The sequence below is a fragment of the Microtus pennsylvanicus genome, chromosome 5 (genome assembly GCF_037038515.1).
Source record: "Microtus pennsylvanicus isolate mMicPen1 chromosome 5, mMicPen1.hap1, whole genome shotgun sequence".
Lineage (NCBI taxonomy): Eukaryota > Metazoa > Chordata > Mammalia > Rodentia > Cricetidae > Microtus > Microtus pennsylvanicus.
The window spans coordinates 85,008,720-85,033,668 of record NC_134583.1 but is presented as its reverse complement, the minus strand read 5'-3'; the positions used below and the strand labels follow the sequence as shown (position 1 = coordinate 85,033,668).

Genomic DNA, 24,949 nt, shown 5'->3' with positions numbered 1-24,949 from the left:
TAAGAATTCCCGGGAGTCTGGAGTAAGAGCGGAACCAGCCTTGCAGTCAGCATAGAGAAAAGGCAGCGACCGCTGGCGCCTGGCGCGCTGCTCTTAGCACAGAACAGTTTTGAAATTCCTAACCCTACATCTTTGCCCCGTAAACCCCTCACTGGCTGAGCTCTTCAGGGAGGCACAATCGTCCTACTGTCTATCCCCTGCCAGATCCCACCCTGTTAGTTCAGGTCACAAAGTCCTAGGGCTCAAGATTTCCCTCTTTTTGATCGTGGACTCAGTCCCATATCAGACTGCCTGTGACTTTTCAACCCTAGGATGAACTGAGAGTCTGGACATGCAGGGGACAGCTGTCATCTAGGGAGGACAGGGGCCTGGTGCCTCCTGCTTCTCTGTGAGTCTCGGCTGAGTTCTCAGCACAGCTCAGACTGAATGTGGACAGAGGAAGAGGAAAGGGGAGGGGCAGAGGAGAGAAGAGAGATAGGGGCAGAGAAGCCTGGGGGTTGAGTCAGACAAGAGTTGGGGAGGGGTCCCCTCCTCCACCAGATGGAGTCAGTGTACTGGGTGTAGCCTCCCACCTGATATGACCAATAAACTGAAATAGATTAAAAAACACCTATTTTCAAATGCAGGGCAGCAATGTAGGAAACCAAGTAAGTTCTGTATTATTGCAGCTTTTTCCATAAATAGTTTCCAGACTACCATGTGTAAAACACCCAGAGTGGAGGTAGTGGGCTAGGAGCACAGGGAGGCCCAGGCGACCCTGGGTCAGGGCGCCATTGCCTTTGCTTGTACACCAGCTGCTGAGCCTACCGACTACAGTGGAGAGATCCAGTGCCAAACACACACAGGAGACCTGTCCAAATCCACAGGGACAGAAACAAAACAGAAGATGGGAATCTGGGAAAGAGAGCAGCAGAGAACAGCAGTGGAAGGAGGCGAGGCATGGGAGGGTTGGGCAAGAACAACCAGAATGTATTATGTACATGTATGAAATTGCCAAAGACAAACTTAACTAATAACAAAACATTAGTCACCTCAATGACAGCCCATGTTCACACAGAAAGGTCACCTCAATGACAGCTCATATTCATAGAGCGGTCACCTCGATGACAGCCCATGCTCACACAGAGGGGTCACCTCAATGACAGCCCATGCTCACAGAGGGGTCACCTCAATGACGCCCAAGCTCACACAGAGGGGTCACCTCAATGACAGCCCATGCTCACAGAGGGGTCACCTCAATGACAGCCCAAGCTCACACAGAGGGGTCACCTTGATGACAGCCCATGCTCACACAGAGGGGTCACCTCGATGACAGCCCAAGCTCACACAGAGGGGTCACCTCAATGACGCCCAAGCTCACACAGAAGGGTCACCTCAATGACAGCCTAAGCTCACACAGAGGGGTCACCTCGATGACAGCCCATGCTCACACAGAAGGGTCACCTCAATGACAGCCCATGCTCACACAGAGGGGTCACCTCGATGACACCCCAAGCTCACACAGAGGGGTCACCTCAATGACGCCCAAGCTCGCACAGAGGGGTCACCTCAATGACGCCCAAGCTCACACAGAGGGGTCACCTCGATGACAGCCCATGCTCACACAGAAGGGTCACCTCAATGACAGCCCATGCTCACACAGAGGGGTCACCTCAATGACAGCCCATGCTCACAGAGGGGTCACCTCAATGACAGCACACATTCACACAAAACATAGCTTGCCAAGGGATAATCCACCAGGCCCAAAACTTTCTCCAGAGCTGACCACCAGAGTCCACTGTGACCTGACTGCATCATGGGGATAACAGACTGACTGTCCTGGGGAAAGACGTCATCTCTAGTACATGCAGAAAACAGTGGCTAAGAGCTTTGGCTCTTCTTACTCCAGATGTGTGGTGACAGTGCCTCTCAGTTTCACCAACACCGTGGTATTTATAAGAACAAGCCACAGGCACACAGCCTGTGCCTTTCTTTATTTAAGGGATTCTACCTGCTGGTATTTGGCACCAATAGGCACAGGGTAGGGGCGATGAGAAGGCAGGACACGGTTCCCACAGAAAGCTGAGGAGGAGGCGGTGTACTCTGGACAATTAAAATAGCTTTTCTTTTTGAGGGTGGAAACACATGGAAAGCAACAAAACAGAAAAAACAGAAAGCTCCCCCCTGACAGCGCCAACAATGCTGTGGACAAGAGGTCCACAGCTGAAGTCTAGGTCTCACACATGTGTGCAGGCACACACACACACACACACACACACACACACACACACACACACACAAACTAAAGTTTCACAAAAAACAAAATAGTTCAATTGCTTATTAAAATAGATATAAACTTCTATAAAACACCTACAGATGGCATGTTTGAAAAAAATCTGTCAATCCACAATAAATAAACCACACCACACTTGCCCACACGTCAGCATAGATCAAATTAATTTCAGCCCAGGAACATAAACTTTTAGAATGTGCTAGAAACTATAGCCCAGAGGGGTCAGAATTATCTCAGCTACTACCTTAACTCTTTTTTTTTTAGTTTTTTTTTCATGTATATGAGTGTGTGCCTGTTCATATTTCTGTATACCGTGTGTGCATAGTCCATACAGAAGCCAGAAGAGGGTGTCAGATCTCCTGGAACTAGAGTTACAGACGGTTGTGAGCAGTCATATGGGTTTTGGGAACCCGATCTGGGTCCTTTGCAAGAACAGCCAGTGCTCTTAACTGATGAACCATCTCGCTAGGGGCAGATGACCTGGGATAATCTTGAGTCTTAGGGCAACAGGCTGAGAGCCCCTGATGACCCACTCACAATTCTAACTATAGCCTGTGGCCACTTACATGCATTGCCCCTCATCCTGAAGGCTGGAGAGCTAACTGGAAGTGTTGCAGAGCTCCCCTAAGGCTTTTGTCCTTGCCCTGCAGATGGTGTCTTCTCCCAGTGTCCTCAATGCAGCCTCCTTTGTGCTCTTGTACCCTAATCCCAATCATTCACCACAGTCTCTAGCAGTGCCAAGTCAAAGGGACAAGGTTACTAGCCAGAGGGCTCCAGGCCCGGCACACATCTGCAGGCCTGGCACACATCTGCAGACAACAGAGCCTTTCTAGGCTCCAGGCTGGAACTGAACACAGCTGTGGTACTTCTCCAACCCACACAGAGGAGACCCCAGACACAATCCCAATCCAATGAGGAATTAAGGCCTGGAAAGAGCTCATGTCCCATGTTCAGACAGCAGTGGCAGCAGGCCATCTCCTAGTCCACTGCTCCCAGCCTGGTGTCTCTGGCCACATTTCTCAAGGATGCAGCGCCACAGCCACATAGCCATCACCTCACATTCCAGAAACAGGAGTCTGGAATACAGATACGGTCAGGGTGAGCACCTCCAGTGAGAATGTCAGGAGCCTGCCCTGTTCCGCTAGGGACTGTTTTACCAGTGATGTGATCTCTAAGGGTCGCCGGTGGGTCACAACTGCTCTCACGGTCATGCCCATCATAGGGAAAGCAGATACTCAGCACTACAGCAGGTGAATGACACCTCCATGATAACATCCCTCCACCACCACCACAACCCCCGCCCCCCGTTCTTATGTGGTCCCTCTGTGTAGGTCCATATCCCAGTTACCTCCTATAATCCAGTCCCTGTGTATCAGAACCCAGCCTCCTGGCTTCCTACTGCGTCACCTCTTTAAAGGGCCAGTCTGTAAACAAAGCCAACTTATGCTCTATGAGGGGACACAGTTCACTCCTTCACAGGCCATTAGCCAGTACAGCTGGGCCAAGAGCAAGATCCTGCCTGCCACACTGGGAATCTGGATATAGAGAGGCCCAAAGCCTTACCAGTGTCCAGTGTGTCCACCCAAACCCCAGGACAGTGTAAAAAGACAGAGACTCAGGCAACTGAGGGGCAAGCTTTGCACTTGTGGTGACCACCAAGGCCACTTCTGAGAACGGTTCTCTGCAGGAGGCTCTCAGGTGCTACATACTGGGCACAAGCTCCTTACCAAGCCATACGACCATGTAGAATAAGCCAGTCCCTGTGCCAGAGGAGCCCCTGGCAGATGGACTCAGGTAGGGGCCCCAGGCAGAGGGACAGAAAGGCCCAGCCCCCTGAAGGCCAGGAGACATGTACAGCTATGGCAGCCCCACATGAGCAAGGATCTTGAGGTAGACAAATCCTGGAGTGGCTGCCTGCCCTAGGGTTGACCCTAGCTGTGGAGATGGACAGTCACGCTGCGTGGGGCCATCTAGCTGCTTCCCTTGGGGGATGCTCTTCAGTGCTGCGATGGAGGCTCAAGCCTAAGGTTAGGTGTGAAGCCAACTTAAGAACCACCCAGGAGGTGATTTTTTTTTTTTTGATTTACGAGACAGGGTTTCTCCGTAGCTTTTGGTTCCTGTCCTGGAACTAGCTCTTGTAGACCAGGCTGGCCTTGAACTCACAGATCCGCCTGCCTCTGCCTCCCGAGTGCTAGGATTAAAGGCGTGCGTCACCACCGCCCAGCTAGAGGTGATTTTTTTCTTATGCACCAAACACCTGCTCATATTTGGCAATGAGTGCTAACCAGCAAGTCTTTTTAATCCAGACAAAAATACACCTGAAGGACTGATGTAGATGACAGATTTTTGCACGAAAGACCATGTTAAGAAAACTGAAATCTGAGTTGGGGGAATGGCTCTTAGTTTAAACAGCATGCCTTGCAAATGTAAAGACTGGGGGTTCGTAATCCCGTGCAAGTGTTAGGCGGGTGTGGTGGCCCTCCTGTAATCCCATCTTCAGAGAGCAGAGACAGGAGACCCCCAGAGCAAGCTGGCAAGTGGAACTAGCCATATTGGTGAGTTCTGACTTGACTCAAAGACAATCAAAGAAGATTACTTTAACCCCAGAGGCCTCCCCACCTACAGATGTGTGTCCAAACATAAGCAAAACATGAACACATATGTGCACATGGAAAAAGGGGGGGAGAATTTAAAATTATTTTAGAGTGTTCCAGAAAACTTAAGATTTCCCCTTACCTTCAGTACAGTGAAGTAGATGAGAGAAACTCAAATACTCAAGACAGAATGTTCATTTAGACTCTAAGGAACTTCAGATCTGTGGGTGAGACAACAGTACTGCTCACCAAGACCTACAAGCAGAACACACTCACCAAGACCTACAAGCGGAACACACTCACCAAGACCTACAAGCAGAACACACTGGTGAACTGAGCTGGCCAACTGAAGAAGTGCAGAGCTTTGGAAACATAATTCTAAATCAGAATCCAAGCCACCAGTGCTGGATACGGTTTCTCCTGAGGAGAAGCCTCGCCGGGGGTCCAGGACAGGCACTGGCATGAGGTGTCCCTTGGAGGAAGACAGCTATGTGAGGTACTAAAGCCAGACCAGATTTTCTCTGTCCCAGACTCCTGCTGAGAAGGGAGGCATGCAGGGTTATGTTTATGGGTGCTGGGAATTGGAATTCAGGGCCTCATCCTACAACACAAGCTCTCTTACCCACTGAGCGATCTTCCCAGCCCCACCCTAGACATTTTGTGGGAGGAGACGAGCCATGTTACTATCCTCCTATCCAGAGGACAAGGAGTGTTCAGTGTCCCTTTAGCAGCACCCAACAGGGAGCCCTGGAAACTTACCTCCTACCTTATGCACTGTGTTCACAAAAGCTAACCCTTCCCACAGCCTCAGTAGCCCAAAGATCACAGGACAATGCTGCCCGTCGTCCTTGCTGCCCACCCAAGAAACTGCCATCAGGCGTTCCCACAGTAACCAGTATGCTGTCAAGGGAACCTGAGCCCTCGGCACCAGGTGCCCACACCTGTCTTGCTGAGTGAAATGAAAGCCAGAGGCTTGAAAAGTAGCCTGCTTCCCCACCATGCCCTGTGCAAGCCTCGGACATCCACTCCTCAGAGTACCAAAGCTTGGCCTCAAGCACCAGAGGTTTACTCTTGGAAGCCAGTGTCACAACTCTGAACCTCCAACGAGATCCATGTAAGCAAGACTGCACTCCCCCAACCCCTCAAACTCCAGACAAGAATCCCTCTACATCCCTCAGCTCCTGTGGCCTCAGCTGAGTCATGTCCATACCTTTATCATCATCATCATCTTGATCATCATTGTGTGCATGTAAGCTGTATATACGGACACATGTGCTGTGATACACATGAACTGCTTGATGGAGTCTGTCCTCTCCTCCCACCATTCTGAGGTGCTGAGGACCAAATTCAGGTCACCAGGCTTGCAGAGCAAGCACTTTACCCACCTGACCCCATGGCTGCACTTCTCCAGGCTCTGTCTTGGCTTCGTGAGGCTCTTCCTCCCTTATTAGGCTTCCTTCAGCCTCTATGCAAGGGCTCTGATGGTACTAGGAGACTAGCGAGAGTATCCAGGCCATCTCCCCCACACAATGCCCTCAACTCAGTCATGCTAGCAGCTCCCTTTGGGCCACACAAGATCAAAGGATTGGGATTCTATGAGTTTGAGGTTACCTGTCAACCTGCCACATGCATCTGGTGGCAAGTTCCCCAAGGCAAACTCAGAGAGGATAAAGATGGTTCGTCAACTTTGGTAGGTCCTTGAGCTCAGCTACTGTCATCCAGCTGAACAGCACTCACTGAGAGCGGGTCATTGGCTTCTATGGTACCCAATAACAGACAAGACCCATATCCAGGTCTAGCTCTGGGCATCAAGGGGACAGAATGGCCAGATTTAGCTCACATTTCACAGACAGCATTAAGACAGGAGAACAGCCCCTACTCTCCAGAGCCAAGCTCCTAAGAAGACGGGGACACATTCCCTGTCCACACTCCAACCAATCCTAGGGTCTCCAGGCTTCATCTCCCAGCAGGCCCCACATCTAATCACAGGCCTACAGACCAGCATGTCAGGCCTACAAAGGCTGGTTTTCTCAAGCATGGTCTCCTGGCAAACATGAGGAAGTGCTGAGCACTAGGCTAAGCCCCAAGGAATCCCGGGGTGAGTCAGTCTCTCCCCAGCAAGACAGCCAAGAACCCAGGACTCTGACTGGAATGGTGGTGACACCCAGCCACCATTTCTCTTCACTGGTGACATCCAGCTGCTGTCTCCCACATACAGCCCAGCCACACCTGCTTTTGCATCCAGCCCTCTCTCTGCACAAGAAGCCACCATGAGGGTCTGAAGTACCACCCAACCGTCCAGCTCTCGGGGCTCAAATTTCTCAGAACAAAGAAGTGGGTCAACCTGCCGCAGCACAGACACCACCACTGGTCTGTTGATGACGGTCAAATGAAATCCTTCCAAACCATGATAGGACAGCTCTGCATATCCACGGGGATGGCCATCATCACACAGCACCCACTGCGAGGCATCTGCCCATGAGAAAGAAAAATGCCCACCTACATGGCACAGCTATATAATACACGCTATGCCTCCCCAAATGCATAGAAAGAATGAAGCTCAGATACACACTACAGCATGGAGCAGACATCACACTCTGGTCAGATCTGATTCCACCTGTGTCGAGTCCCAAGTCTACACAGAGAACCTGGCGGTGGGAAACGGAGTGTTCAGTGGAGTGGAGCTTTCTTCTGGAAAGCTGCTAGTAATGGCCATATGACAGAGGAGAAGCCACCAAACTAGCCAGTGAAAACTGTTACAATGGGAAGTTTGTGTTGTGTGGATTTTACCACAATCAACAAACTAACATTTTATTTCTAGAAAAAGGCAATGGGCAGGCACCAGCCGTGGAACCGCAGTCTAAGCCCTGAATAAGACCAAAACCCTGAGCCCCCTGCCTCCTCTCCACAAACAGAGGCACTGCCAGCCCCACTCTTCCACATCTACTTTAGGATCTCTCTCCCACTCCTGAAAAGACAGTCCCAAGCATGGAGGACCCTCTGGGCTAATGAAGTACTGGCAGGTGTTTGGGACACACACAGGTAGAGAACATGACTTGGGATAATCCAGAATGCTTCGAGACAATGAAATATTCAAAATCATCTCTCATGGGCATGCCCAACCTTTTGACATTGTGACACTGTGTTATTACAAAGAGGACACTTGAAAGCCACTCAGTAGGGGCTGGGGAGCTGACTCAGAAGACAAAATATAAAGTTCCTGCCACGTAAGCCTGAGGACCTGAGTTTAGATCCCCGGCACCCATGTAAAGCTGTGCACATCAGCACACATCTGTAACACAAGTGAGCACGGCAGCACACAAATCTGTAACGCCAGTGAGCAGGGCAGCACACAAATCTGTAATGCCAGTGAGCAGGGCAGCACACATCTGTAACGCCAGTGAGCACGGCAGCACACAAATCTGTAACGCCAATGAGCACGGCAGCACACATCTGTAACGCCAGTGAGCAGGGCAGAACACATCTTTAATGCCAGTGAGCAGGGCAGCACACAAATCTGTAACGCCAGTGAGCAGGGCAGCACACATCTGTAACGCCAGTGAGCAGGGCAGCACACATCTGTAACGCCAGTGAGCAGGGCAGCACACATCTGTAACGCCAGTGAGCAGGGCAGCACACATCTGTAACGCCAGTGAGCACGGCAGCACACATCTGTAACGCCAGTGAGCAGGGCAGCACACATCTGTAACGCCAGTGAGCAGGGCAGCACACATCTGTAACGCCAGTGAGCAGGGCAGCACACATCTGTAACGCCAGTGAGCACGGCAGCACTCATCTGTAACGCCAGTGAGCAGGGCAGCACACATCTGTAACGCCAGCGAGCACGGCAGCACACATCTGTAACGCCAGTGAGCACGGCAGCACACATCTGTAACGCCAGTGAGCACGGCAGCACACATCTGTAACGCCAGTGAGCAGGGCAGCACACATTTGTAACGCCAGTGAGCAGGGCAGCACACAAATCTGTAACGCCAGTGAGCAGGGCAGCACACATCTGTAACGCCAGTGAGCACGGCAGCACACATCTGTAACGCCAGTGAGCACGGCAGCGCACATCTGTAATGCCAGTGAGCACGGCAGCACACATCTGTAACGCCAGTGAGCATGGCAGAACACATCTTTAATGCCAGTGAGCACGGCAGCACACACATCTGTAACGCCAGTGAGCACGGCAGCACACATCTGTAACGCCAGTGAGCATGAGGGTGGAGAAAGACAACCTGTACTCCAGGCTTAGCAACAAGCCCCATCTCAAAATATACACTGGAAAACTATAGAAGAAAACCTCCAACACTGAACACATGTTCACATACAGATGTGCACCTGTACACACACACAGACACACAAATCTCAGAAACAATCTAACAATGTTTAGGGTCGGTTTATAGTTTTATTTTGGGCAACATCAGCACTGTCCCTGTGGCGGGACAAGGAGACCAAGCTCTCACTCACCAGAGCCGTCAGCACGTCGGGTTCCACAGGAAGGCTCCTTACAGCAGCCACAGTCTGCACTCTGGATGGTGGAGAAGTTTCTAAACCTGTGAAGACAGAAGCCACGGCACTGTCAGTTGGGACAGCGAGGGACATAGCTTCCAGCTTTCCACAGATCTTAGTTTTTCTGAGCTTAAAAACCAAGTTATTTTTTTTCCTTTAGACAAATGGAAAACTGAGCAGGTTCTCTTCCCCAGGACAGCTGGTCCCAGATGCCAGATGCAAAGCAAACAGAGAGGTGGACCATGTGAGTGTCCTAGGTTCTTTCACCTCATCATCCCATTCCCAGCTGTTGGGTAGCTATTACCTCAGGGTGGGAAGAGGGACCCACGGTGACCAGGACTAAGGAAAATAAAGCTGAGGAAGTTAGAAGCCCAGCGAGAGCCCAGCCAAGGCTGTAGGAAGAGTGGCAGCGCTGGGGAGAGCACTCATCAATGGAGCTGCCCGCAAGCTGTGCAGGAAGCCCCCGGGGTGCAGCGTTCCTGAGTCAGCTATGTTGGGGGGGGCTTTCCGGTGACAGTGATGGCAGCTGCAGATGTCACTCCCACCCACGGCTCCTGTGAGTAACTCTCGTGCATCTTCCTGTAAGAACTCCTCACACACGCTCCTGTTAGTGGCCTCACTGGTCCACTGACTTAGACACTGGTGCAGTGATTTCTTTGGTCTGTGTTTTGGTCACTGGTACTCTATCCAGAGAGAACAGACATTGCTAATGCTGTCCAGGAAAAGTCACATGATCATGTCAAACCTGCCAGAAACCCCAGTGGGACAGGAGAAATCCCATAATCAAAGTCCTCTGTCTTCAGTCAAAGGACATTTTAGCAACTCTGGCCAGACACCTAGAATCAAGAACCCTATCTGCCCCAGCAGCAAGTCCAAGTAAGAGCTTGAGCTTCTACTCTGTGTGGGTGTACCAGGGCCCCTAACTCTGCCAAGAAGGGAGGTGGGGAGCGGGACATCACCACTGGCATTAAGGATCCTCTCCTCCCCTCCAGAGTCGGACAGCCTATCTCAGGCAACCTGGGCCTCCAGTCACCAGGCTGCTACAGTGCGGCTCTTCCCTGCACTATGGTCTAGCATCAGAAGACAAGGAGCAACAGAGCTGCCACCACTGTCCAAGGACAACAAGGCGACCCACCAATGCTATCAGTAGAACTCCCACATCTTCCATAAAGACAGAAGCTTTTCCAGGTGGGGGTCTGTAGGGGCCTTGGACTCTAGCTCTACCTGAAGGAAGTAAGCAGGGCTCATGCCCACCTTCTCTATGGAGGCAGCATTAGAAAACAAGAGCTAGCTGAGGGTGGTGATGCATATCTAAAACCCCAGCACCAGAGAGTTGAAGACAGGGGGATCAGAAATTCATGGCCGGCCTTGACTATATATATGTAGTGTGTTCTCAGCTAGCTACATTGAATCCTGTCTTAAAAGTGGAAAGGAAAGAGGAAGGCAGAAGAAGAGAAAGAAAAGGGAGAAAATAAACCCATGAAATTTTATAACAAGTTACAAAATTATTAAATGTGTGAAAACTAGTGCCAATAGAAAAGTCTAGAAAACAAATTGAGGAAAACAATGCCTTAAATATAAGGCATGGACCATGAAAAGAGGACCAAACTTCTCATCAAGAACCACGGAGTCAAGCTTGGTGGTGGTGGCGCTCATCTTGAATCCCAACACTTGGGAAGCAGAGGCAGGTGGATCTCTGTGAGTTCAAGGCCAGCCTGGTCTACAGAGCTAGTTCCAGGACAGGTAGGGCTACAGAGAAAAACCCTGCCTCGAAAAGCCAAAATAAATAAATAAGTAAGTAAGCAGACAAATAAATGAAACCACGAAGTCAGAAGACAGCACAGGACTTAGCAAGGGAAAACAGAGGTCGGCTGCCAAATGCTCTGTGTGGGAGAAGAGCAAAACAAGCACTCATACGGATCTGTCACCAGCAGCTGTGTTGTCAAGGTGGCCCAAGTGGAGCCCCAAGATGGTTCAGCCGGGTACAGGCCCGAGGACCCGAGTTAATCTCCAGAACCCACCCGGCCTAACAGCTTTGACTGTCAACTTCACATAGCCTAGAGTCACCCGAGACGGCAGTCTCAGCTGAAGGAGTCTAACCTGGGCACATGCCTGTGGGAGACTGTCTTGATTGTTAACTGATGTAGCAGGGCCCAGCCCACTAAGCATGAGCCTGTGAGTGAGCCAGAAAGTTGTGCTCTTCCATGGTCTCTGCTTCAAGTTCCTGCCTGACTCCCCTCAACTAAGCTCTGAGAGAGACCTGAAAGTACCAGCCATACACACTTTCCTCTCCAAGTTGTCTTTGGGCGAAGTGTTTCATCACAGCAGCAGGAAGGAACAGCACATCGGGGTGCAACCAACTCCATGAAGTTGTCCTCTGACCTCCACGTGTGCTCTATGACACATGTACCACACTCACACACGCATTATACACATACATGCATATGTATACAACAGTAATAAATGCAATACCTTTTAAAGATGGCTAAAGTAACCTCTTCAAACGAAGAAATGATTAAAGAAGCAGGACTATGAAGCAGGAAGAGAAAATGCATACAATGATCAAAATACACAAAAAATACGCAATCTTCCCCTTCCCAAATTTCCTAAATCTGAAATTGACAGTTACATAAAAAACTGTAGCGTATCTGATATGACTCTAAATGTTTATAGAGGAAATACTTCGCAATTATAAGTGGGAGGGCAGAGGGTCACAAAAGGACATGAAGTGTATTACTCATACTAGCCTCACAGCAAATGGTGATGAAGCTGTGTGTACAGTGTCTAGAGCAAACACTTAGTTAGGGAAAAGATGCACTGGAAGATACTTCTTCACGCAGATAAGCCAAAATGAGACCCTGTATCACATAATCCATAGGAAAAAAAAAGGAAAAGATAACAGAAAACCTCAAAGAACTAACACAAACCCTTACATGCAGTAGTTCCTTTTAAATGTCAGTGGTCAAAATTATGCTAAGTAAAAGACAGGGCAGCTTGTTAAAAGACATAATTATATAATGTTTACAAAACTTCACTTCCAATATAATGTCATAGGCAGGCAGCAAATAGAATGATGGAAGACACATTTTGCAACATAAATCCAAGACAATCAAGATGACTATGACAATAGTAGATAGAACATACTTGATGAAAAAACACAGAAATGAACATTATACAATGATTAAAGTGGTAATTGACAAAGAAGCAGCAATCCTGATAAATATGCAAAAACAAGAGCAGCAAAGAGAATGAAAACACTGACAGGCTAATAGGAAAGGGCCAATTCCACACTTTGTCCCACCCAGAACAGCACGACACATTCTTTCCATTTGCTCATAGGAATCCACAGTTCCCAAGGCATATATTACAAATGCACAGGAATCTCAAATTCTACATTCCTACATCACAAAACATGAAAGTAGACAGACAGTAAATTTTGCAAACATATAGGCAACTCTGGTGGACTGGAAGCCATCATATCAGGAAGATAAGCCAGGTACAGTAAGATAAATTCCACATAATCCTATTTATGGAAGTTAAAAAGTTGATTACATAGGATCTCAGAGTAGAATGGGGATCTCAAGAGTCAAAGACATGGAGAGGAAGGAGGGACTAATGAGAAGATGGATAACACAGCACAAGAAAGAAGCAATCCTAGAGGTATAGAACAATTACATCCTATAGTTAATTACATGTTTCAAAATAACTAGAGAAGGTGTTGAAAGTTCCAAATATAATGGAAATAAAAACATGAAAAGGTGGAAGTGTTAATCACCCTGATTTGAACTGTGTACACATTAGTTCTAAAGTTATACCCTATACACAGAAAAATGCTGAGGCATCAGCACAGACGACACAGATAACACACCCCAGGGATGATACAGGAAGCATCACCACAAACCACAGACAAATCACCCAGGGACGATGCAAGAGGCATCAACACAGACCACACAGATAACACACCCCAGGGATGATACAGGAAGCATCACCACAGACCACAGACAAACCACCCTGGGACAATGCAGGAGGCATTATCACAGACCACACAAGCAACACACCCCAGGGACCATACAGGAAACATCACCACAGACCACAGACAAACCACCCAGGGAAGATGCAAGAGGCATTATCACAGACCACACAAGCAACACACCCCAGGGACCATACAGGAAGCATCACCAAAGACCACAGACAAGCCACCCAGGGACAATGCAGGAGGCATCATCATAGACCACACAAGCAACACACCCCAGGGACCATACAGGAAACATCACCACAGACCACAGACAAACCACGCAGGGACGATGCAGGAGGCATCATCACAGACCACAGACAAGCCACCCAGGGACGATGCAGGAGGCATTAGCACAGACCACACAGGCAAAAGCTATGACAGAACACTATAATCAACTTCACACCTGTATGTTTCATAGAAAGAATGAAATAGGCCATTTCATCAAGAAATGAAATTACAATCTGCACACTGTGAATGGAGAATATGAATAAATTCTATACTGATTAGGAAATTTAATTCCTAGTTTTAAAACTCACAGTTTTGTAAGAAAAAAAGGAACCTCCAGATACACCTGATTTCACTGGGGAAGTACATGAAATATTTAAGGGAGAATTGAAGTGAGAATGGGAAAGGGAGGGTTAATAAGACCAAAATACATTAAATACATGTATGAAATGCAAAAAATGTTTTAATATATTTGTAAAAGAAGAATTAGTAATTCAAACTATACATAATGTCCCCCAGAAAAGAGAAGAGAAGAGAATACATCCCAATTCATTGTAAGGAGCCCTTCAGTAAGAACAGTGGTGTCAATAACAGAAAAATAATAAAGTTTTATGAAAAACCTTGCTTACTGAAACTAGATGCAACAACAACAACAGAAAACAAGAGCAAAAAACTAGAGATGAACATGAATTCCCAATGGGAAATCCTTGAAAATGTTTACAAATGGAGCTGGAGCTATAGCTCAGTTGGTAGAGCTCTTACCTAGCATATGCAGCCCTCAGTTTCATTCCCAGCAGTGCATAAATAAAGCACGGTAGGTGGTGTGCAACTGTAAGCATAGCACTTGAGAGGTAGAGGCAGCAGGATCAGAAGGTCAAAGGTCACCTTTAGCTACTTGATGAGTTCAAAATCAGCCTGGGATGTCTGAGATTATGTCTGCCTCTGTGAGTCTCTATCTGTCTGTCTGTCTGTCTGTCTGTCTCTCTCTCTCTCTCTCTCTCTCTCACACACACACACACACATACAATATTTATATGTTTATATAAATAAATATTAGCAACTATAATTCAGTCATATATAAAAATAAATATACACTATGATCAGGTTGAATTTACTGGTTCAATATTTTGTTTTAAAAAGTTTATTTTTAAGAAGTGTCATCCTGAAAAAAAATTTTAACAAAATTCAACATCTCTCTGTGGGGAAAAAAAAACTCTCCTAAAAATAAGATGGGAACTTCCTCAACTTAATAGACACTATCTACAAGGAAACCCTTCAGCCACCAGTCATTAAGAAGCCAAGGAACTAAGTGCTTTCCAGGAAATGCCTGTACCCTTGGGGTGAGGTGAAGGCACCAGCTGTTCTTACTGTTGCTGAGCACCAGATGCTCCCACGAGTGCAACAAGGTAGCAAAGGTAAAACCAATCTAGAAGCAAATGGTCCCTGCTTCTCAGTTACAGAAAACCACAGGGAATCTAGAAACTCAAAAATCCTCCAGAAATCACACACGAGTCATGGAAGTCATGAGATTTAAGATGAGCACTCAGGGCCAGCAAGATGGCTCAGCAGGGAAAGAAGCTTGCTGCCAAATCTCAGGACCTGAGTCCAACCCCTGGGTCCTGAATGGTGGCTGGAGAGAACTGACTCACCCAGGCTGACCTCTGACTTCCACATGCACACCACAGACACAGGCACAGTTAATAACTCAATGCAAAAAAAAAACCAAGATGAACATATAAATATCAAAACCACATAACACAATGTTACAGAATTCCCTCCGCCCCCCCCCAAATAAAAAAAATAAAAGAAATACTTAAGGGGACATCAAGATGGCTCAGCTTGCCTTGAACAGAGTTTCATGAAACTGTATAATGGCTTCCATGAGGAACGTGAGACTTGACGCTTTCAGAAGAACTAGGATGAAACCTTCCGGATGCAGGTGAGGCGGCACCTGCTTGGACCCTGCAGACAGCATACTCCAGGATTGAAGCAGCCAAGGCAGGACCACCTCCTGACACAAACCACAGAGTGAACATTTCCAAGCCACACGCTTGAGGGTGCAGAGCACTCAACACTCGGCAATGAAACCCCAAACCATGACAATCCAGGGCAGATGTGGCGGAACACGTGGGGCAGTGTTTTACAAAGAAAGAAACATAGAGCAGTAAGTCCCCCAGCAGCTGCTCATCCCCAGCCAAGGATGGTGCAAATGCCACCCCGGAAAGATTAGGGAAGGAGCCAGAACCAACACCAGAGACACCTGCACGGCCTCATATGGTGCCACACAGTAAATTAGGGGCCCAGGTCCATCGGCAGGTAAAGAAAATGTGGCAGATACATAACGGAGTATTACTCAGCCATAATGAAGGACGGAATATCTTTTGCAGAATAAAGTAGATGTGGTTGGATATTAAATAAAGTGAAATGAGTCAAACTCAGAAAGACACTGGCTCATTCTCTCTCCCAAGGGAATCCTAGAAAGAGTCTCTGAGAGAACGAAGAATAGTGGGAGGCAGAAGAAGAGAAGGGTACGGGGGACGGTGTGGTGGAAGTGAACGAGACACCTTTATGACGGCCATTTCCACTCATATCACAACGATAAAGGGGCCTCACAGTCAATACACTAATTACAATAATCTATGACTCTACGCCTACCAGGATAGCTAAAAGAAAAAATATTAATGCTGTCTGTGGTCAAGAAAGCAGAAGAACTGGATGGAACTGGATCATACAGACATTGCTGGTGGGGAAATTAAATGGAAAACTTTTTAATTTAAATTTGATTTGGAGTTTGAGTAGGGTGTTTTTTGCTTTTTTCCCCTCCCTTTTAAAATGTTTATTATTTATTTATTTTTATTTTATGTGTGTGGGTGTTTTGCCTGCATGTATAAGAGGGCATCAGAGCCCCTAGAACTAGAGTTGCAGATGGTTGTGAGCTGTCATGGAGGATCTGGGAACTAAACCCAGGTTCTCTGTAAGAGCAGCCAGTGCTCTTTAACACTGAGCCATCTCCCCAGATCCCCTCGCCTGATGTTTTGAGGTGGGTTCTAATGTATCACAGACTGGTCTCAAATTCACTATGTGGCAGAGGATGACGTAGAACTCTTGATGTTCCTTCCTCTACTTCCAAGTGCTGTGACTACAGATGTGCCCCTCAAGCAGAGCTTTGCTGCCTCTGACACCCCATCACCCCATTCAAACAAACCATGGGGGATTCTTCACCGCACTGCTCAGGAGGGAACCTTTGTCTGTGGGTATCTACATGGAAAGGAAGTAGCGGGCCCGGGACACAGCTCCACAGCAGAGCGCCTGCCCAGCAAGCACTCAATGCCCAACACCAAAAGGAGCTGCTAGAAAAATCTCACCTCAGAGGTAGCATAGCCTTCTGTCCAACAGGTGTAGAAAAAGAAAGGCAGACTAAGATGAAGGGCCCAGAAGGAATGGAAACAAGACAATCAAAGCAAAATCCATCCAGACTAGACTGAAAAAGTCACGGAAGGTCAAGGAGGGCCAAGTTACTTATCTGAAGAGCTGGCCAGCTAGAGAACCTTTCTCTACTGAAGGAAAGTATGGGGTCGGGATGGCCAATGATAGAGAAGAGGAAAGGCTGGGGTGTCTAGCGATTGAAGGGGAAGGACAGTACTGGGAACTGACCACACCAGGAAACAGGGAGTAGGGATCTGAGCAACTTCGAATGGGCACGCCTCTGGATGGGAAACAAAGTCACAGATTCCATTCCCAGTACCTCTACTGAGCAGTTCATAGCCACAACCACCTGGTACGACAGATAGCTCCAGGGCGCCCAACACCTCAGGCCTCCACGACCCTGAACTCTTCTGCACACACAGAAACAGACAACTTAATATTTTTGTAAAGAAACAATCTGGGCAGATCTCTAATGAGCAGAAACTGAATTAATCATTTGAAAACTCCCACAAAGAAAACCTCAGGCCAAGGTGGCCTCTCGACAAATGCTAAGTGCTGAAGAATCTCGGGCCGATTCCTCGGTCTCCTCTGAGAATGGAGGTGAACACTTCGCAACTTGTCAGAGGCCAGTACCATCCCCATCCCAAACCTACACCACACCCCAAGGCCTCTTGAGAATGCACCTGCAGAAGCTGAGGAAATCCCAGCTGTCCAGGAGCAGGAACAGCGGACAGTGAACCCTGCCGAGCAGGATTAATCCCAAGAGGAAAGTGTCCAGGACTCAGTGCCGCACACCACACTAATGGAATAAATGGCAAAGAGGCGATTAGCATCTCAACAGCAGTGGGAAAAGCACTTGCCGGCTCCAACGCCTTAGGAACTCTCTCAGCCCAGTAAAGTGTTATTACAAAACCAAACCCTCAGAATCACTCCCCAGAATCAGGACCAACCAATGTCTGCTCTTGACAATGCTACCCAAACCCTGTCCTGGAGATGAGCAAGACAATATGACAACGAAATGGAATAAAATACTGGAGAAGGGAGAGGATCATGGGCCCCAGCTACTGGCAGTCCTGGCTGCTGGGGGAGAACTTATTTTCAGTGCTTTGGCCTTGACTGGGTTGCCCATGCTCCTGCTGACAGCTCTATGCCTGTTTAAATTCAGTGGTCACAAAACAAAACCAGACAAAAAGGTAGAAGGGAGACTCGTTCTGAAGAGCAGGACTGAGCGGGGTGGGATAGGGATAAGTGGTGGTGAGGATGTGTGACCAAATGTATTATGTACGTGTGAGACTGGCAAAGAACAAATAAAATTTGATTTTTTTAAAGGTGGCTATTTAAGGTCCCATTTTCCTGGACCTGGACTTTAATGCAAAACCACAAACACTAAAGAATCATGTAAACTTAGCATTTTGTAAATAAATAAATAGTTTGAGTTGAATTGGATGAAATTTATGTCCTAGCAATGCTGAAGCATGCATGGGCAGTTCTGTTGAATTTGTCCATATTGGGTTTCATGATCTAAATTGATGAGGGTGACTGACCAGGTCTGTTCCTCAAGCATTTTATAGGCTTTCAAATAAATGTATACATACATATACACATACATGTGAATACATACATGTGTATATGTATGTGTGTATTTAATTTTTAAACCTCTTTAGACTTATTTATGTATATGAATATCTTGCTTGCATACACATATATGCTCCACATGCATGGCTGGTACCCAGAGGCCAGAAGAGGGTGTTGGATATCCTGGAACTGAATTAAAGACTGTTGTGAGATGGCACATGGGTGCTGGGAACTAAACCGAGTTTGTCATGTATTAAAGTACATATTTTAAATGAAGTTACCTTCCTCCCAGAAGCCACAGGTTGTCAAAACCCCCAGCACTGGGTAAGGGATACTGTCTTCTCTTCCAGTTGTTGGTCAGAGGTGTTCCAAGACTCCCTCTGCTAACAACACAAGCTGCTGCCCATTGCTCTTGGTTACCACCAGCACCCAGTGATAAGACCCTATTGCTTGTGGTGGCATTTCATTGGTATTTTAATAAATAAAGCTTGCCTGAAGATCAGAAAAGCAAAACAGTCACGCTCATCAGCCTTACAGACCAGGCAGCAATGACCCACACCTTTAATCCCAGTAGCCACACTAGCTTGCAATAGAAACCAGGCAGTAGTGGTGCACTCCCTTAATCCCAGAACTAGAGAGGACTATAGGGCTCGAGGAGACAGCTCTCAGTCACAGTCTCATTCTGAGGTTTCCTGGAGGCAGTATCACCATTTTGGACTGAGGTTGAAGTAAAAATCAGTGGCTGACTGGTTTTCTTTTCTGGTCTTCAGGTTGAACCCCAATATCTGTCTCTGAGTTCTTATTAATTGTGCTTCAATTGCTGAAGACACCACATACTTTGGAAGTGAGCTGGTACCAAAACAGAAGCTTCCTCCCCACTAGAGAGCTTTCATAGCATCCAAAACTGCTGTGCAGGCTCTGAGAGAGAATGTACTCAACAGTATGCCCAGCTGTGAACCTCGTGGACCACGATGGTGACGGTCACAACAAAATACGCTGTGAATGCAATAGTGGCACGAATGTTATGGAGGACCCAACCACTTTCTGCTTGGATCTAGGATCCACTCCACAGGAGGAAACATACATCAGATATTCTGGCCTAGAATTCATGATGGGGAGATCACAGGACCCGAGTTGGGGGAACTTGGCTAAATATATACAGTATCAAACTGCTTCTAAATATTTATCTTTATACTCATAGATTAGATCCATCAGAGAAGCTTCTTGCGGTGGATAGCAGTCAATACAGAGACTCCTAATCTGTCAAAGTGCAGACAATAAATGTCTTGGAAGTGCTCAACCCGAAATGGGGCATCTACATCACATCCCCTGTCACTAAGGCTCAGGAAACATTGCAGAAGAGGAGACAATATGACTATAAGAACCAGAAATCAGGGGAAAAAGTGGAACTATGATATTTTCAGGATATTTCAAGGCCATTGCATCCTTGAACTTGGAAACTGTGGTTGCCTGCAGAAAATCAAGCCAGTCAGCATCCCAGCATGGGTGACGAAGAGCCTTGGGAGTCTCCATCCTCCATCCTGCCACCATAGATGAGAAATCTATTGAGAATGTCTGGCTTCTGAGGAAAGGAAAATCAGGTTTTTGGTTTTTTTTTTCCAGGAATGTGGCCCTCGGTGGATTGACCATGCTTCAGAGGATGGTTCATGACCATGGGCATTCAGATACCACTACCTTTGGTTATCCGTGGGTGATAAAAGGAAAACGAGAAGAAGAAGACATGAAGGTGAGGTGTCTGGAGGAAGTTGGAGAGGAGTGTTGGGGTGAATACCAAAGTATCATCAAAGCACATTGTAAACATGTGGCATTCTCAAAGAATAAATAAAAATGTAAAAACTGCTTCTGTAGTATATATTGCAGGCTAAAAATAAAAAGTAAATAAGATTAGAAAGAAAAATAGAATTATCTAGGGTTGGCATGAAGCTTAGTGGCATAGAACTTGTCTGACTTATAGGCCTGGCACTGGAATGAGGGAGGGGGGAAGGAGAAAGAAAGGAAAGAAGGGAGGGAAAAGGTGGGAGGAAGGCAGGAGGGGAAGAGCAGAGAAAATATCTATAGAAGAAGACATCATACTGTACATAACAACCCTAAAGAATCGACCAAAAACTATTACAACCAATAAACAGGCTTGGCAGCTCAAGATACCAAATATCCAAACATCACTTGCATATCTAAGGCAGTGAGTGTGGAACCTGGGGCCTAGAGCTTATTAAGCGAGGCCTCTATCATCAAACCCCAGAGTCGTCATTCTTTTTAAGATTTATTTATTTTTACTTTATGTGTCTGGGTGTGTGCCTGTATGTATGTCTGTGTAGCACATGTGTGCAGTGACGTCAGAGGCCAGAAGAGGGAGAGAGCTGCCTTGAAAATGAAGTTACAAATGGCTATAAATCGAGACAGGTGCTAGGAACCAATCCTAGGGCCCCTGAAAGAGCAGCCAGTGCTCTTAACCACTGAGCCCCCCCTCCCACTCCTTATCAGATCTCCATGCAATCTGATAGTGAAATTAAGAAAACAGCAACATTTATCATCACATTTTAAAATTAAACTCGTGGAGAGGGAGAAATGGCTTAGTGGCCGTCGCCTATAGATGGAGGAGGAAGTGCAGGACACGCCTCCCAGGCAGTGCAGGGCCTTCCCTGCAGCTGCTGCAATTGGCTGGAGCATTCTTCCCATTACGGAGCGCAGGGGTGAGAAGAGGCTGGTCTGGAAAGACAGATGAGGCCCCGAAGAGCCTGGACTGGCAACAAGCGTCACAGGGTCCAACCTGGGACAAACCTCATCTACCACAGAAACTACACACTGACTTAGGAAGGCATGACCTTGAGGCTCACACACCCACTGTGCCCTGTTTCCTGTTACTGCATTGCCAAGATTCCGGTTAGAACACAGAAAGTTCCAGTGGCTGGTGGCAGCCAAATGACACAGCATACAGAGCCAGGCACAGAACCGGTCTTCTGCAGCTATGAACGATGGGATTTCTGGTGTATTGTGAATAACTTATTCATTCAACAAATGCCCATTCCATCAGTATGCCTGTTACCACCCGTGCCCATTGTCTCAGTGCGCATGGCCAGTATCCAAAGAAGTGTGTGGACAGGGAATGTCCCGGCTTCAGCCATGATGTCAACTCTAAACTTATCAGTACTCAGTTATCCCCAAGGACCACCCTGGATTTCTGAGGACATTCAACTAAGCTGGACTGCCCCTCCTCTAGGGAGGCACCTGCCCTGTGACATCCCTGGTCCTCACTTTGTGTTCCTCCCTCACATGGGGTGACAGCAATCAGCCTGCAATATTTTTCCATATTCCATGTCTGTCCCCCATATTCCTCTCCTCCTTTCCTCAAAGATAGCCTTCCATTCCCCCCCCCCCGCCCATTTATAACAGCTGTCCAGGATGTGCTCAGCCCAGACCCAGCAGAAGAACAAAGTTAGATTATGACCAAAGCCAGGTGAGGGAGGTCTCAAACAAACCCACGAGCCACAGACTTAATTGTTGATAACCACACTCTCACCAGGGCCTCATCATCAAGCACTTGGGTGAAGCCTCTGAGACAGCTAATCCTACCTGTGTCTTCCCTAGACTAATCTTAGCATGCAAGCACTTCTGGTCGCCTGTCTTACAGGAAAGAATAGTGATGCTCTTTGTCCTTTCTTGGTCACAGGCTTCAGAACAGGAGAGGCAGGGTATGGAAGGCTACAGAGCCAAGGCCTCTAGGGACTCTCTTTATGGTTCCCTTCTGGCAATCTCACAGTCAGTCTCAATAAGGAAGCTCTTCCACCTGTGCCCCAAGCATCATGGGATGTTCTCTCTTCCACTAGCCTCCCAGGGACTATCTTCTACAATGCTGCCTTTGTCCTGCAGGTCCTTGCAAATGACAATTCCCCGGCAGATATCCAAAAACAACTTTGCTGTCTCCAGCGCTATTGACGGAATTGCCTAGCTTCTTTGTCCCTGTGAAACGATTTCCCTTCCGTCATGCTAGAATACACGAACTCAGTTTGACTGCCATGGGCCTCCATGGGGTTTCTTTGGATGCATTCTCTTCCACATTCTTTTTAGTTTCTTTGGATTGGTTTGGGCCATGGTTTCTTTTAAGGTCTTTGGTCAAAATCAAACAAGGAGAGAATTTTGAAGGTGGAAAGATAAAAGTAACTCCTCATAGACAAGGAAGGCTCATAGGACTCACCAGATTTTCACCAGCTATACCCAGCAAAACTGTCCTTCACGGGTGAAAAGGAGACGAAGATTTTCCCCAACAAGAAAAAGTTTGTAGGAGTTTTTTACCTCTGACCTACAAGAAAGGCTTGTCCTTTCTTTAGGGAACTCCTTAAGGGAGCTCTCCGAACTGAAGGGAAACTAAAAGCCAAGAGCACCACACCAAGAATGAAACTCACGGGTGAGAAATGGCTCTGCCGTGCTGCAGTGGAGGAGGGAAGCCCTGTCTAACTGCAGGACGAGCCTTAGGAGGCCAAAGATGACTCAAGGGTGCACAGCAGGAGATATGAACTGTCACAATGGTCGAAAACCACATCAGAGAGAAGTTAAATTGTTGAACGCAATTTATTTTACCAGCTTAAATAAACTGTCGTTAGCTATTTTACTTAAGTTTCGGTCATATACAAGCATGTGGCCACAGAATTTACAATATGGTTACGCTTTTGAGAAAAAAGTCCCATGACCAGAGAGATAACTCAGCAGTTAAGAGCACTTGCCACCCTTCCAGAGACCAAGATTCAGTTCCCAGCACCCACATGGTGACTCACAACCGTCCATGACTCTAGTTCCAGGGGATCTGATGACCTCTTATGCCCTCCCCAGGCACATACGGTACACATACATACATACATACATACATACATACATACATACATGCAGACAAGTGCTCATCACATAAAATACAGCAAATAAATCTAAAGGAGAAAATCATGGGGCTGGAGAGATGGCTCAGCTCTTACAAATGCCTACTTGCTTTTGCAGAGGACCCAAGTTTGGTACCCAACATCCACATCAGATGCTCACAACCACCTATAACTATAGCTCCAGGAGATCTGATACTCTCCTCTGACCTCCACAGGTTCACACACACACACACACACACACACACACACACACACGTTCACATACCCACACATATATACGTAAAAACGAAAATCTTTTCAAAAGAGAAGACAGTCTCGCACTCCACCCAACCCCACTGGTGGGTGGATGGATTCAGGCACCTCCTCCCCTAACCCACACCCAGGTTTGAGCAACGGTGCACGGCAGGCCCACATTCCACTCCCTTCCCGTTCTAGTTCTTTCCCCACTCCAGGCAGTGCACACTAACGGTACCCCTGCCTGGACAGTCTCACAAGGCAGAGTCCCTGATCCCTGCCCATCTTGTCACTGCTCCAGCCCATGTCACACAGCTCCAGGAAAACTTCTTCAACCAATCCTCTTTCTGGCAGTCAACACCTGCAGAGACCTCGCTGAGATCCTGTTCCCACTTGTCCACTGCTGGACATCAATGCCCTCCAAACCAAATAGCTGTCATCCTCATGAGCTCAGCTGTCTTGGCAAGAAAAGTCATGACGGCTGGACGTGACTGTTGGCATTCCCTATCAGGGAGGAGATAGGGAGGCTTGTGGGACCCTCACCGGAGTATCCAGCCACACTTCCCAACAGTTGTATGCAACTCTGCCCTAAATTACACATGGCCTCAAGGCTTCTGGAAAGGGCCAGAGGATAGGCACTGGAAAGACTAGGAAAGAGGCTCCATCTATGTCGCCATCTGTAGCCATTCAGAAGCCACCATCCACGCTGCATATAGACCTTGCCATGTGGCTGTGTTAGGGTCCTCTGGGCTCCTGTAAGTAAGGGCTATAAGTTCGTTGGTCCCCAGGGTAAACTTTGGTGGAACTGAACTTTGGTTTGTCATTGGAACCTGGAAAGAGGGGTAAATGTTGCCTAGTCAGCACCCCCATGCCAATGGACGAAATTTTTTGACATCCAGCTTGTCTCTCTTTGAAAACTGGTCAACTGTTCTGCTTGCACCTTCTAGACCTCAAAGGCACTATCCAGCCTCCTCCGTTCCACAGCCTGGAAGGTGGCCCTGCCTGCCTCTACAATCCTAGATTCTGAAGCCTTTCCTCCAGATGAGGACCCTTGGTAACCATCTAGAGCCTCAAAACAAATTTCAAATACATCTCAAATGGCAAGAAAAGAGGCATTTACTGTTACAACTCCCACATGGCAAACCTGACTCTCAAATTTAGGTCCTGCTCTGGAGGCTGAGCAGCTCACTCCCGTGATTCTCAGTGT

General features: G+C 47.5%; 1 protein-coding gene across 8 annotated transcripts in view; it reads right to left on the bottom strand.

Annotated features, from left to right (window-relative positions):
- Shank2 (SH3 and multiple ankyrin repeat domains 2) overlaps nt 1–24,949 on the bottom strand; it is a 443,257-nt gene that overhangs the window by 407,455 nt on the left and 10,853 nt on the right. For all 8 annotated transcript variants that reach the window (XM_075972893.1, XM_075972896.1, XM_075972898.1 and 5 more), the window contains exon 2: nt 9,340–9,425. The gene's annotated coding sequence lies outside the window, so the exon portion shown is untranslated. The remainder of the gene's footprint in view (nt 1–9,339; nt 9,426–24,949) is intronic.